The 12,273-nt window shown below is 41.5% G+C and overlaps 1 protein-coding gene across 4 annotated transcripts in view; it reads right to left on the bottom strand.

The window, feature by feature from the left end:
* Positions 1 to 9,474, bottom strand: part of TNFRSF19 (TNF receptor superfamily member 19) — a 62,369-nt gene extending 52,895 nt beyond the window's left edge. The window contains exons 1-2 of one of the 4 annotated variants that reach the window (XM_048294896.1): positions 9,244 to 9,474; positions 8,982 to 9,070 (exon numbers count right to left, since the gene is read on the bottom strand). The gene's annotated coding sequence lies outside the window, so the exon portion shown is untranslated. Of the gene's footprint in view, positions 1 to 2,867; positions 2,970 to 3,473; positions 3,534 to 8,981 lie in introns of those variants that run through there. The other 3 variants (XM_048294895.1, XM_048294897.1, XM_048294898.1) reach the window with 3 other exon arrangements.
* Between the last annotated feature and the right edge of the window lie 2,799 nt (positions 9,475 to 12,273).

Below are 12,273 nucleotides of genomic sequence, written 5' to 3'. Positions count from 1 at the left end.
TCCCAAAGGAGAGAGAACTGTGTCAGCTGCGTATTTCTTGTTCAATCTCCAGTTTGGTCAAAAGTCCTGCTTAAAAAGCAGAGACTGTAGCACTTAATAATAGGTTGCCATTGGGCAAATTTCTTCTCTCATGATATCAAATGGCATTATACTGATGTCTGTTGGACACCAGCCATTCACCTCATGCTTTCAAGTAAGAAGTTACTGGAAGTTTTTTGCCCCTAAAACATGTGTGAGTAAACAGAGGTTCCATACCTTTAAAGATTATTTGCTCTTGTCCAGATACTGATTTTTAAAATCCTGCATACAGTTATACTTAATTTTATTAGAAGAAAGAAAACTGTGGACAGTTTTTTGAGGTCACTAAATCATACCAAATACATCTTATTAGGTTAACAGTAATATGCTTGCCTAAAATACTCAGGGAAAAGCAATCATCACTGGTAATGTACTGAACTCAGGATAGAGAGCTTCCATTCGGAAATGCAGTTGCATAATTTTAAGGTCATTTGGGGCCTACTATGCAAATGCATAAAGAGAGCAATATCAAAAAACAAATTAGAAACATGTAATAAATGTACTGTGGAAGTAAGAACTTCCAGCCTTTCAGGGTTCTAGAATCCATTGTCCTCTAGAATTTACTCCTACATTTACCAGCTTGCCTGAATAGTAGTCATCATTTTATTTCAAAGTCCACGTCAGAAAAATATTTCTTCTTTTTCATGGTCTTCCACCATGAAAGACACACTACCTCAAGAATCAAAGCAGCATGGCTAAATTATGGCTGACTAGCAGGTTTCTCAGACATGTAAGCATCAAAACTTTGAAGTCAACATCATCCATCTTCTAAGGAAAACTTTAGAAAGGGTGAAGAGTCCCAACTACACATTCACTTTACTTGAAGCTGTGAATTCCCAGTTAATTTACAACCAGATCTTGTAAGTTTCCCATATTTGATTTGATATTTTTTCTGGATGACCACTTTTCATGAGCTCTCTAACACCGGTAGAGTACTCTGAGAAGTTCTGCGTAAAAAAGAGGGATGAAAATATAATCATCTTATCTTGCCAACAGAGGTCTCTGGTATCCAACAAACAGGGTCTCAGCTCCTTTCTAACCACCTACTTCCCACCCGCAGCTGTCAACTGCATGCAATAAAACAAAAAGGAGTGGCAGATGGCTTTTGCAGAGTCAGTGCCCCACGGGCAAGAAACAAGAGAAGGGAAAGTACTTACGCTGCTACAAAGACAAAGAAAGGGAGCAAGTTAGGGACAAGAACTTCCACCATAGAGCTGCACATTGTTATTCTGTCTCACAGGTCTAGAACATTTTCCCTTTACACCCTGCCCACAACCCTTGTACTCTTCCCCTTTGTGAAGTAAATGAGGTCTTGTCTGACCACATTTGCTCCAACTTTTCCGAGAAATGTGGGAAAAAACATCATACTGTCAGCTAGAGCACATTCATCGCATTAAATATCATGTTGAATAGATCGGTATTTTACAGAAGCTACCATACGTGAAATTGTATGACATTAGGCAGCTAAGAATTTATTTCTAATTTTGTAAAGACAAAGGTAGCAGATCAAAGTTAGAACCTTGCTGGTGATCAAAACCACTTCGATGTATTTTAGGGGCTGAGGGAGATGAGAAGAAGATTTATATACAGCCAGGAAATATTTGTGCTTCTCCTGAGTACCATATGCTTCAAGTTATGTTAACTGAAGTACTCGCCTTCACAAGAATAATGGTGATAAAGCAGTTTATCATTTGTGTTCTTCAACACATCCAGCTTATCATGAATTAGATATTAGAGTGAAATACTGTAACAAAGGTGCAATGTGGTGACATTTTTCCTACACATAAACAAAGCTTTTTAGAGGATCAGAGCCTGTGATTCACACAAGAACTCCCACTCTCACTGAAATTGATGAGCCTACTCATACAACACCAAAACTGTGGTAAAAAAAAAAGTTGATCCTTCTGTTTAATAAATCTCACCCATCTCAAGTTCTAGGAGGCACCGGTTTGCTAGACGAAATCTCAGTGTCAAGATGCACTTGTACTTTTGTACTCAGACATGTGAATAAGTAATTCATTGAGAATGCCAGTATTATATTCATACTTCATTTACACCAAAATACCCTAATAGATCTTTTCAAAGTAATTTTTAGGGATCATGAATTATAAAGCATTGGGCTGGTTAACTACTGCAATGGTGCAAAGCCAATATGCTACATTTATCCAGCCAGCCTTGGGCAGTTTTGGATGGCATGTGATGTCTCAAAAACCACAGACATGAGTTACGTTCGTTCACATCATTCTCTTCTACTAGGATTGCAAGTTCTGGAAAGTGAGAAAAAGTAATTTATTGCCTCCTTAACTGACATTTTAAGCATCTTACTACTAAACTAACTAATAAAGAAGCTTACTTCTAGGTCTGAAAAAAACCAACAAAACAACCAACCAAAAACAACAACAAAAAACCCCACCCAAAACCCCCAACTCTTTTCTCTTATGGTAACAAGCTGCCAGGTAACATACCTAAGTAACTTGCTTTATATCTGATGGTGAAGGTGTGCTTGAAAGAGATTATGCAGTAGTTAAGAAACCTACCTATATATTGAATCAATTTGCCACTTGCTCATAATAAATGCTACTAGACCACTTAATGAACTTCATAAAAGCATCCATCTAAAGTCGTTGTAAATATAAAGGCGCTAAATAAGTATTTAGTATCTCGATTTTTCACGAACATCAGGTAAAGCTAAAGGTCAGATTAATGGGGACAGCCATCAGGAAAGGAAGTCAAACAATCAAAAGCTTTTCAACAAACCGAAATGTAATTGGGGCTTTTCAACTTCTTACCAGGCAAAAGAAAAAGTTAGGAGCTCCTATTCCTTCAAGTCCAGCTCTAAAATTGTTTGAAGCAAACAGCAGCTTATTTATGCAGCAGACACGAGAAGCGCTTGTGAACATGAAAGCCCAGCTTTCAAGGGCTTTTTGTTCGCCGCACTCCGGGGCGTGGAGCAGCCACTCCAGGGCTGCCGAGACCTGCAGAACACACCAGCGGCCGCCGCGGCTCTCCGGGGCTGCGCCGCGCCCCGCGTACGCACCGCGGCACACCTCGGGGCACGGCGGCGGCTCGGAGCGGCAGCGCCGGAGCCACCGCGGGGAGCAAGGGGCCCGGCGGAGCCCTCCCCCGCCCCCGCGCTGCCCCGCAGCCTGAGCTTTCCGCGGAGCTCACTGCCATCACCTCCCCCGTGATGTGCTGGCCCTAGGGGCAGGCAGCGCTGCCGGTGCCGGGCGGGTCGGTCTCGGGGCAGCGGTGTCCGGCCAGCCCGCGGTACCCTGGGGGGTGGCGGGGGGAGCCGCGCGGAGCCCCGGGGCGCGGAGGCGCCGCTGCCTCCCCCCGTGGCCGCCCCGCTCCGCGGCGGAGGGGCTCGGGCCCGCCTGGATGTCGCACGCACCCACCTGCCACGCCGCGGGCTGCCGGCCGCCCCGGCCATCCGAAGAGCGCTCTCCCCGCGCCCGCCCCGCCGCCGCCGCCGCCTCCCGCTCGGCGCCCGCCCCGTCGCCCCGGCAACGCCGCGCCGCTCCCGCCCCGCCCCGCCCCGGGTCAGCTGACCGCGGGCAGCCAATGGGCGGCGGCCGCCCCACGTGCCGCGGGATGGATGGATGGATGGACGGATGGATGGATGGATGGATGGATGGATGGATGGATGGATGGATGGATGGATATGGATGGATGGATGGATGGATGGATGGATATGGATGGATATGGATGGATATGGATGGATGGATGGATGGATGGATATGGATGGATGAATGGATGGATATGGATGGATATGGATGGATATGGATGGATATGGATGGATGGATATGGATGGATGGATATGGATGGATATGGATGGATGAATGGATGGATATGGATGGATGGATGGATGGATGGATATGGATGGATATGGATGGATATGGATGGATATGGATGGATATGGATGGATGGATATGGATGGATGGATGGATGGATATGGATGGATGAATGGATGGATATGGATGGATGGATGGATGGATGGATGGATATGGATGGATATGGATGGATATGGATGGATATGGATGGATGGATATGGATGGATGGATATGGATGGATGGATGGATGGATATGGATGGATGAATGGATATGGATGGATGAATGGATGGATGGATGGATGGATGGATATGGATGGATGGATATGGATGGATATGGATGGATGGATATGGATGGATGGATGGATGGATATGGATATGGATGGATGGATATGGATGGATGGATGGATATGGATGGATGGATATGGATGGATGGATGGATGGATACGGATGGATGGATGGATGGATATGGATGGATGGATGGATATGGATGGATGGATGGATATGGATGGATGGATATGGATGGATGGATGGATGGATACGGATGGATGGATGGATGGATATGGATGGATGAATGGATGGATGGATGGATGGATGGCAGGCACGCACTGGGTGTCTGCACTGGCAGGGGGTGAGTGCCCCATAGTAGTGGTGTGAAGCCAGGGTGAATCACAAGTGAGGCGCTGGTGTCTTTGTTATCGCACCAGGAGGACAGGATAGCAGAGCACCCTTGTGCCCATCCCTGTCTCCAGAGGCTGCCCAGGCTTTGGGGTCTGCAGCCTTGGCATTACAGATCGCCCTCAGAGGGAGTTCAGCTTATGGCTGCTGGGCTGTTTTAAGGGGACTGGCCCTTGGCCACTGTTCAGGTTAGTTTAGAATGAGTCCTCATAAGTCAGCAAGGCCCTTTCCACCTCTCCCGCCCAAAAAGCATGATGGAGGCTTTCTGACAACACACTGTGAATTCTTCTTTCTGTAGACTCTTCTTTCTGCAAACCCTCCTTTCTGAGGTACTTGGGTAGGTTTTTATTCCTGCTAGCTCAGAGCCTGAAATATTTTATCCATTCTGCAGGTAACAAGTTGCCCAGCTGTAAGCACAGTGTCGATACCAAATGCCAGTATCAATGGAGAAATGGAGAAATCCAGACCTTCACGGATACTAAGTTGTTCACAGTCGCTAGATTGCGTGTTACTGCTACTTACTTCGACACAAATTAGGAGCTTTCCTGAAGGTGGTAATGCTCCAACATCAGTGAAACCAGTCTTGGAGGCCTTGGTAAAAGAACTGCTGCTGTAGGGATTTTGGGTCATTAGTTCTACTTCTAATGAAAAGGTTAATGATCCACTTACAGTCTAGACAATTGTGTAGACACACAGGGGATGGAGTTAGGCTCTGAAAAAGTGAACAAATGCTTGAACTAGGTGGTAAAGCATTTTCAAATAAACAGAATTTTTTGGAGCTCCTCACAGATAAAATTTTGAAGATCACCAGCCACATGGGCTTCTCTAAAAATAAGGAGCGCTTATTGAAATCCAGCAAGATATATGCAAAGAGAGAAATGATTGCTGCAAAACTAGTTGTTTTCAATTATGAAACCCAAACAACTCAGAGTGTGCAGGGGTTTTCATGTAATTATCTTCTAAAGGGCCTTCAAAGAGGAGTTTTGCTTCAGGACCCTTGCCAGGAGGAGCTCTGCAAGAGGCTGGAATTTCAGTGAGGAATGGCATACTGCGGAGCAGCAGCAGCGCATCTGTTGTGAATTGCAGCTGCTGCACAGCATTGAGCATTGTACACAGTCTCACTGTTTACAGACAATCTTTTGTATGTTATCTGTTTTCTGGAGCCACCAGCGAAAATATTGCATGAGTTTTTCTTAGTAGAATCATCGTGTATGTTTCAGATACTTGTTTTAAAGCAGTATAGTTAGACAAAGGTATTAAAATATCCCAGAGTTCTTGAAGTGTTGACTAAACACTGAGCGTTACCATATAAAGAAACATTAAGACTTTCATCAGACAGTGGGTTACTATGCTAATGAACTAAGAGCAACGTGTTGTCTGTAACTGAAACTCAAGAGTTCAAGTCCTTGTTGTAGCATGTAAAATCTTTCCTCTGAATGTAAAATGGATGAGTTAGTTCCATTCATCATTGAAAGATGTTGAAAATTGCAGTGTTTATTTTGTTTTAAATCATGATGTTTCTCAGGAAATTGAAGAAGTGAATTGTTAGAGGAACTAGTACAGAGATTCTCACTACAACAGAGAAAACAAAAAAGAAATATTTGGAAAGCAGTTTCAGCTGACCCCTTTGATAAGACTGAGTTGCGTGACATATCTGATGTGGAAGCAGAAATTGTACAGCAATAGGAAGTTGTTATCTCCATATCTCAAATGCTAACACAGTTCCCCCAGTCAACTGTGAGATAGATCTACTCTTGTTATGACAGCTGTTGGAAACTGATGTCAGTATAACTGTGCAATGTCTTTTGATAATCTTAACTATTACAAACCTTAAAATATGTTTATGATGTTATCTAAGACACCCTGTTTGGAAATGGGTCTATTTATGATCAGAAATTGCTCAAGCTATTTTAATAAATAAATTATGTACTTGTGATTTTCCTAGTCAGATTTGCTTGAAAAAGCATTGTGAACTTTTTGTTTCTGAAGGCTTAAGCCTGAGGATTAATTGTTTATACAGCTCTTAGTAAAAGCAAAGTTACTAGTGCCAAGAATTATTACTATTTAATCTTTGAAAGTCAGATCAATGACAGGCTAAACTGTCAGAGAATTGTTATTTAAAACAACAAAAATGCTGAAATTCCTCTTCCCACCATGCTTGAATATGTTCAAGTGTGCTTTCATTTCAGCCTCACTTGCATACAGACAAGCAAAGATATTTTTCAGTTTAATTGGGTTGACGCCCATCTTTGTTTAAGTATCTGGGGAGATGACCTAAAATCCTAGAGACTCTTTACAAAATGAAAAAAACTTTGTTTCTTAAATGCATTTTCAGGGCCCAAATGTTGCAAATAATGATATATGCAAATCCTACTCTACAGTGTAATCTATCTGCTTAACCACTGTTACTTCTGTGTGCAACTTCACCCATTTGTGTGATGGATCAGATCCTTGTAGTGAGTTTAATTGTATTAGGCTCGCATAACTAGTTTAACTTCTGAGGAAAAAGTACCCTTGCATTATTTTTTTAAATTTCCTTCTCTTTCTACTTTACACCAAGCAGAGGTAAGGTTTAAAAACAATTTTCCTCAGAAAATAAATGTACATATTGGAAAACAAGCAACAAGCAAGAGGGGACTGGAAAGGCAGAGAAGCTCAGTGAAGCATAGAATTAGTAAATAAAGCCATCTTTTCAGGGTTACAGGAACATGTTTTAGTACATCACTGTTACTTAGGGAGAAATACTAAATTTTGCTTTGGCTGTGCCTTAAATGATATTCTTCCTTGACAGCTATACACGTATTATTCATACAGTGCTAATTACTTTCCTTATAATATAATTGACTTGTTAAGTAAGAATATGAATTAATTGGTGGCATAGAAAACTAAATGATACAAAGTCAGGCCAAGTTAATCTATGTCTGGCATATTATCTCTTGATATTCAGTAAATTGAAATTTTATATATACAAATACAGTTTTAATTAGAAGAAACAAATTTTGCAGACTGACTAATGAAAACTAACTACATTTATCTGGAAGTGTTGATAACTTGATCTTACTCAGATGCAAGCAGACTGTTAAAATTTGGGTTTGCATGTTGCACTATGGTGCATACTGAAATATGAACATCTTGAGGGTCCTGTGGACTGGTAGACCTCTCAAAGAATAGTTCTCAAGCAGTGCTTAACAGCTATCATTTATGCTGACTTTTAGTTGCAATTTGTTAATAGACATAGTTAAGATTTGTATACACTTAAATTTAGACTTAAGAATATATAAGTCAGTATTTCAGAAGATCTTACTAGCCACCATTAAGACTAGATCTTCAAAGACCTCAGTGTCTGGAATGTTTGCAAGTCTGGTCCCAGTTATGGGTTCTAAGTTCTTCTGAAAATCTAAATTATATTTAAATACTACAGAAGGAGTTTGAGTCTTATTTTAACAGTCTGACTCCAGCTGCAGGCACAGAACACTCATGGATTTGGCCCAAACTCACATGAAGATCTGGCCCTTTAAAATTGCAAATGTGTGAATAATCCTAAATCTTCAAAAGATTGTTACCTTATAATGAATTTCTGGAGTAGATGTCTTAAAACTTCTTCAGCACAATATTATTCATAAATATGAATTTCAGGAACAGAATACAAAACTGTGAATGGAAGCTGCATCACTAAAATGCAGCAAAACTTCAATGAAATTCAGCAAAACCAGCTGTTGGCTCTAGATAAACCTAAGATTTCTTTAATATCTTTATTAACATTCCTTAGAGGAACCTTCTACCATCAGGTAAAAATATGGCTTTTATTTTCAAGATTTCATGTAGTACAGCTGAACCAGCATCTCTTCAATCTTAATCTTAAAATAAAACCATTTTCTTTTGTGTATAAGGATGTCCTGTTTATAAATTTAGTTCTAATAACTTGTGGAAGTGGAGCCTTTTTTTCATTTCAAGTATGGAACTATTAGGCTTGAAAGTGTTGTTTGAAGAAGACACAATTTAATAAATGCACTGAGAGCAAAGAAAGTATTACAGTGTGTAGGAAACATGGTTGGCCTTTCCTTAGAAAATAAATACTTCCCTGAGTCATGTAATACATGTATTCAAATACAAATTTACAAAATTAGACAGTAAGAATGAGCAGTGTAACCCAAAATTGTATGTATCCCCAAAACATTGAACAATACTGGGGTTTGCTTAAGTTTTCTATATATTGTTCTAGATAGTCTGTTCTCAATGTAATTCTGCCCAAGAGCTGCACATAAAATGCTGCATAAATTACAAACAATCTTTTGAACTTTGTACACACAATGATGTGTAGTATTATTGGTTATGTGAACTTTATAATTTCTTAAAATCTTGCAACACGAAACTGAAAAAAAATACAAAATTCAGTACCTGTTATCTGATGAAGTTTTCCAGTGCCAGACTTTCTGCAGCTTAATTTCACACCGCCAGAGCTTCTGTATTAAATGCTTTCACCTCCTCTAAAAAAAAAAAAAAAGAAAAAAAAAAGAAGAAGAAGAAGAAAAAAAAAGTATGTCAGCACAAGCCCAGACGAAACTCCAAATCCGGGAAAATAAAATTAACCATGCAGATCAAAGGCAGACGAGCACTGAGACCAAGTGCCTGTAATCTGATCAGTGATCAGTTGCCGTACATCAAAGGCAGTGCTTTGGCGAGGAAAAAGAGCTCCTTTTCCAGCAGGTAGCTGCACTCTTAAATTCTGCCTTTCAGAATTCTGCACTAGCCCTTTTCCCCCATTCCTTGCTTGTGCTGGGAGAATGCACACGATTCTGAAATGCTTGGGGTTGAGTGGCTGAATCTGTAGCTTTTGAGTTCCCAAGCTGTGTTGTGGATTGTGTGTTGGAAGCTTTCCCCAGTGCCAGCGGGTTCCGCTTTATCCCTTTCATCTCGCTGAGCTGCAGATCCCATGACATCATTCAATGCTGTGGGACTGGTTAGAGAGCTGTAATACAGCCTGTGGGGGAATGCAGCTAAAGAGCAGCAAGAGTTTGCATGATTTCTAATCAGGTTAGCCCATTGTAACAAACCCGAGGCTCACTTCAAAGTCTTCACTAAGTTTAAGTTTCCTCCCGAGAAGGGAGAATAGTGTAGCTATAAAGTATTCTTTAAAAGATGCTTTATAATTTTGTCTGCAAAAGGGAGTTAAAATTTTCCATAAAGTTCTGAAAGTCGAACGTGAAGGTCGGTTTTCCAGGCAGCTGTAAGACATGAGAGAAAACTACTTTTGTTTGTCCCTTTGTCGAGATTTGGAGCAGAGAAAATAGTGTATTTTGCACGCTGGCATTGGTTTTTTGCACTGGCAAAACCAAGCACAATAGAGCATGCTCTAAGTCCCTGGCTCACATCCTCCCTGCTGCTTAATGTGTGGCCTTTTGCAAATAATTCTATTTGAGCCTGATTCATCTGTGGCTCATGATTCCTTTACGTAAATGAGCTATAAAGCTGCCATAAGTAACTCACAGAAGTGTTTTTTGGTGTAAGACCATTTTTTAACTAGAGTAGATTTGAAGTGGTCACCATTGGCTTCCTCAGAGGGAGGCTTTTGGGGGCATGAAAGTATATGGACAGACATTCTCTGTGCTGCTGCAGTTCGTAGTCCCGAGGTTTGCTGGAGGGTCCTGTGTAGCCCTGGCAAGTAGGGGAATCCTCAAAGCTGCTGTGACTTTCTGTCTTGCAGTGCAGAGGAAAGGCAGAAGAAATGTACTACTGAATTTCATATTCTGTGATCTGAGGCTAAGTTAGCTTTTGGCACAGAGATTAATCAGCCCTCTATACTTCAGCTATTAGTAAAACATACAGACATCAAGCAGGATGGCTTTTAGGATAATCAGCCATATTGAAGATGTCAGTGAAGTTCCCATCCACGTATACCCCATATTTCGGGCATACCACATGTGCAGATGAAAGTGATACGAGCCTGTCAGCTGGTAGACTCATGCAAATATTTGCACATCGAGTAACCGAGAATTCATTTAAAAGGCAAAAGTAAAAAGAGGCAATGTGCTAGACACAGTTGCCTTAAGCGCTGAAACAAAAGCAAGCAATCAGCGGGTGATGGGTGCTGGATAGTGGAGCGCGGGAGCGGTAAGTGTCTGCTAGAGGTCCCTCGTTCTGCTCCCCGCGTGTGGCTGCAGCCGCCTCCCCCTCGGCGCTTGTGCCTCGCTCCTTGCCTTGCGCAGCCCCGCTGCTCCCGCTCCCGCCGCCCGGGGACGATGCTCCCGCGGCACTCGGTGGGATAGGGAGCCTTCTGCTGGTGAGACAGCGCACTGTGGGCAGCACCGGGCCGGCAAGGAGCGCTCTGCTTCCCGGAGATGGCAAAGAACATTTCCAGAAAGACTCGAGAACCTTACAAAGGGTTCTGTAATTTTGTTGCTAGCTGGACAGAGTTTAAATATTGTTTTGGGTCACCTGTCCAGGCAGGCCTTTGGGGGATGTTCTGGTAACTGAGATGGAGAGGAGGTGTTGCAGGCACAAAGGAGTATGATGCAGGTAATGAATCTGAGTTTCAGGTAGACACAGCTGGAAAAAAAATGTGAACAAACCATAATTTTCTCCCTTTCTCTAATTCCCACTTCCATCTATTATAAAGAAAAGAAAATTATCCAGGCTGCTTACTTCTCCTTTAACATTAATTTGCACTCTTCTGACATACAACTCTCTATCACCAGAAAGTTTTTTATAAGACTCCACTTGTAGCTTTCATGGTAAAACTGGGAATGCTTATACTGAAAGAAAATTTACAGGTGGGCTGTATGGAACTAAAATAAGCCCTTTAATTTCAAAAATGCTTTAAGAACAATGCTGTTCACAGAAAGCACCTTTTATTTCTCTGGATTTTAAGCAAAAGCAAGTCCTGATGGCTTATTAGAGGTCTTTGATCTTTCTTTCATACATATGAAAAGAGAAGTAAGGTTAATTATTGCCAATTTAGCCTTCTAAAACTTAAGCATTGCATTTTGCATTTATGACACTACTTTTTACAGTGGAGCCTGTTAGCCTGAACTATCTGCTATTTCCTATTCTATGGCTTCCACAAAATTTAGCCAGATGTGTGTATTATAACAACTGTTGTCTATAGTTCAATATTTTTCCAAAAGCTGATTATGGTTTTTTCTCCTTACATAAAATGTGGGTAATATTGTGATTTGTATAAGGCACAGAACAGACTAGTACCAGAGCCAGAAACAGAACTTACCTAAGATGACACTTCACTTTTACACTTTCTGATCATCAGCTCATGCTTTGTCTTGTAGTCACTAATCTCGCAAGGCATTCAAGCCCAAGTAGTCTGAAATCCATTAGGTTGCTCTCTAGATGATTGATTTTAATCACTGAAATTACTGGTATAGGAACAGACCTGGAATTACTGAAACTGGGGACCCACTTTTTACTCACTCTCTGGTTATCTAAAATGTGTTTCTGGAGGAAGCACTTGTGATTCCTGCGCGAAAGCAGGGAGGTGTCTCTGAAGTCCTGCACAGGGAGATGCTCTCTTCCCAATTAATTGCTTAATTTTTTCTGAATTTAGACAGAAATCTTCCTTGAGAAACATTTAGTTGGTTTACCCTTCTCTTTTTACCATGTGAGGATCTCAAGCTCTTAGATTCCTCTTTAAGAATTTTTAGGGAAACAGAACAAAGTCGGCCGCTATTCATAGCCGAAG

The sequence above is a fragment of the Corvus hawaiiensis genome, chromosome 2, assembly GCF_020740725.1.
Source record: "Corvus hawaiiensis isolate bCorHaw1 chromosome 2, bCorHaw1.pri.cur, whole genome shotgun sequence".
Taxonomy (NCBI): domain Eukaryota; kingdom Metazoa; phylum Chordata; class Aves; order Passeriformes; family Corvidae; genus Corvus; species Corvus hawaiiensis.
This window is presented reverse-complemented; position numbering and strand designations above follow the sequence as displayed.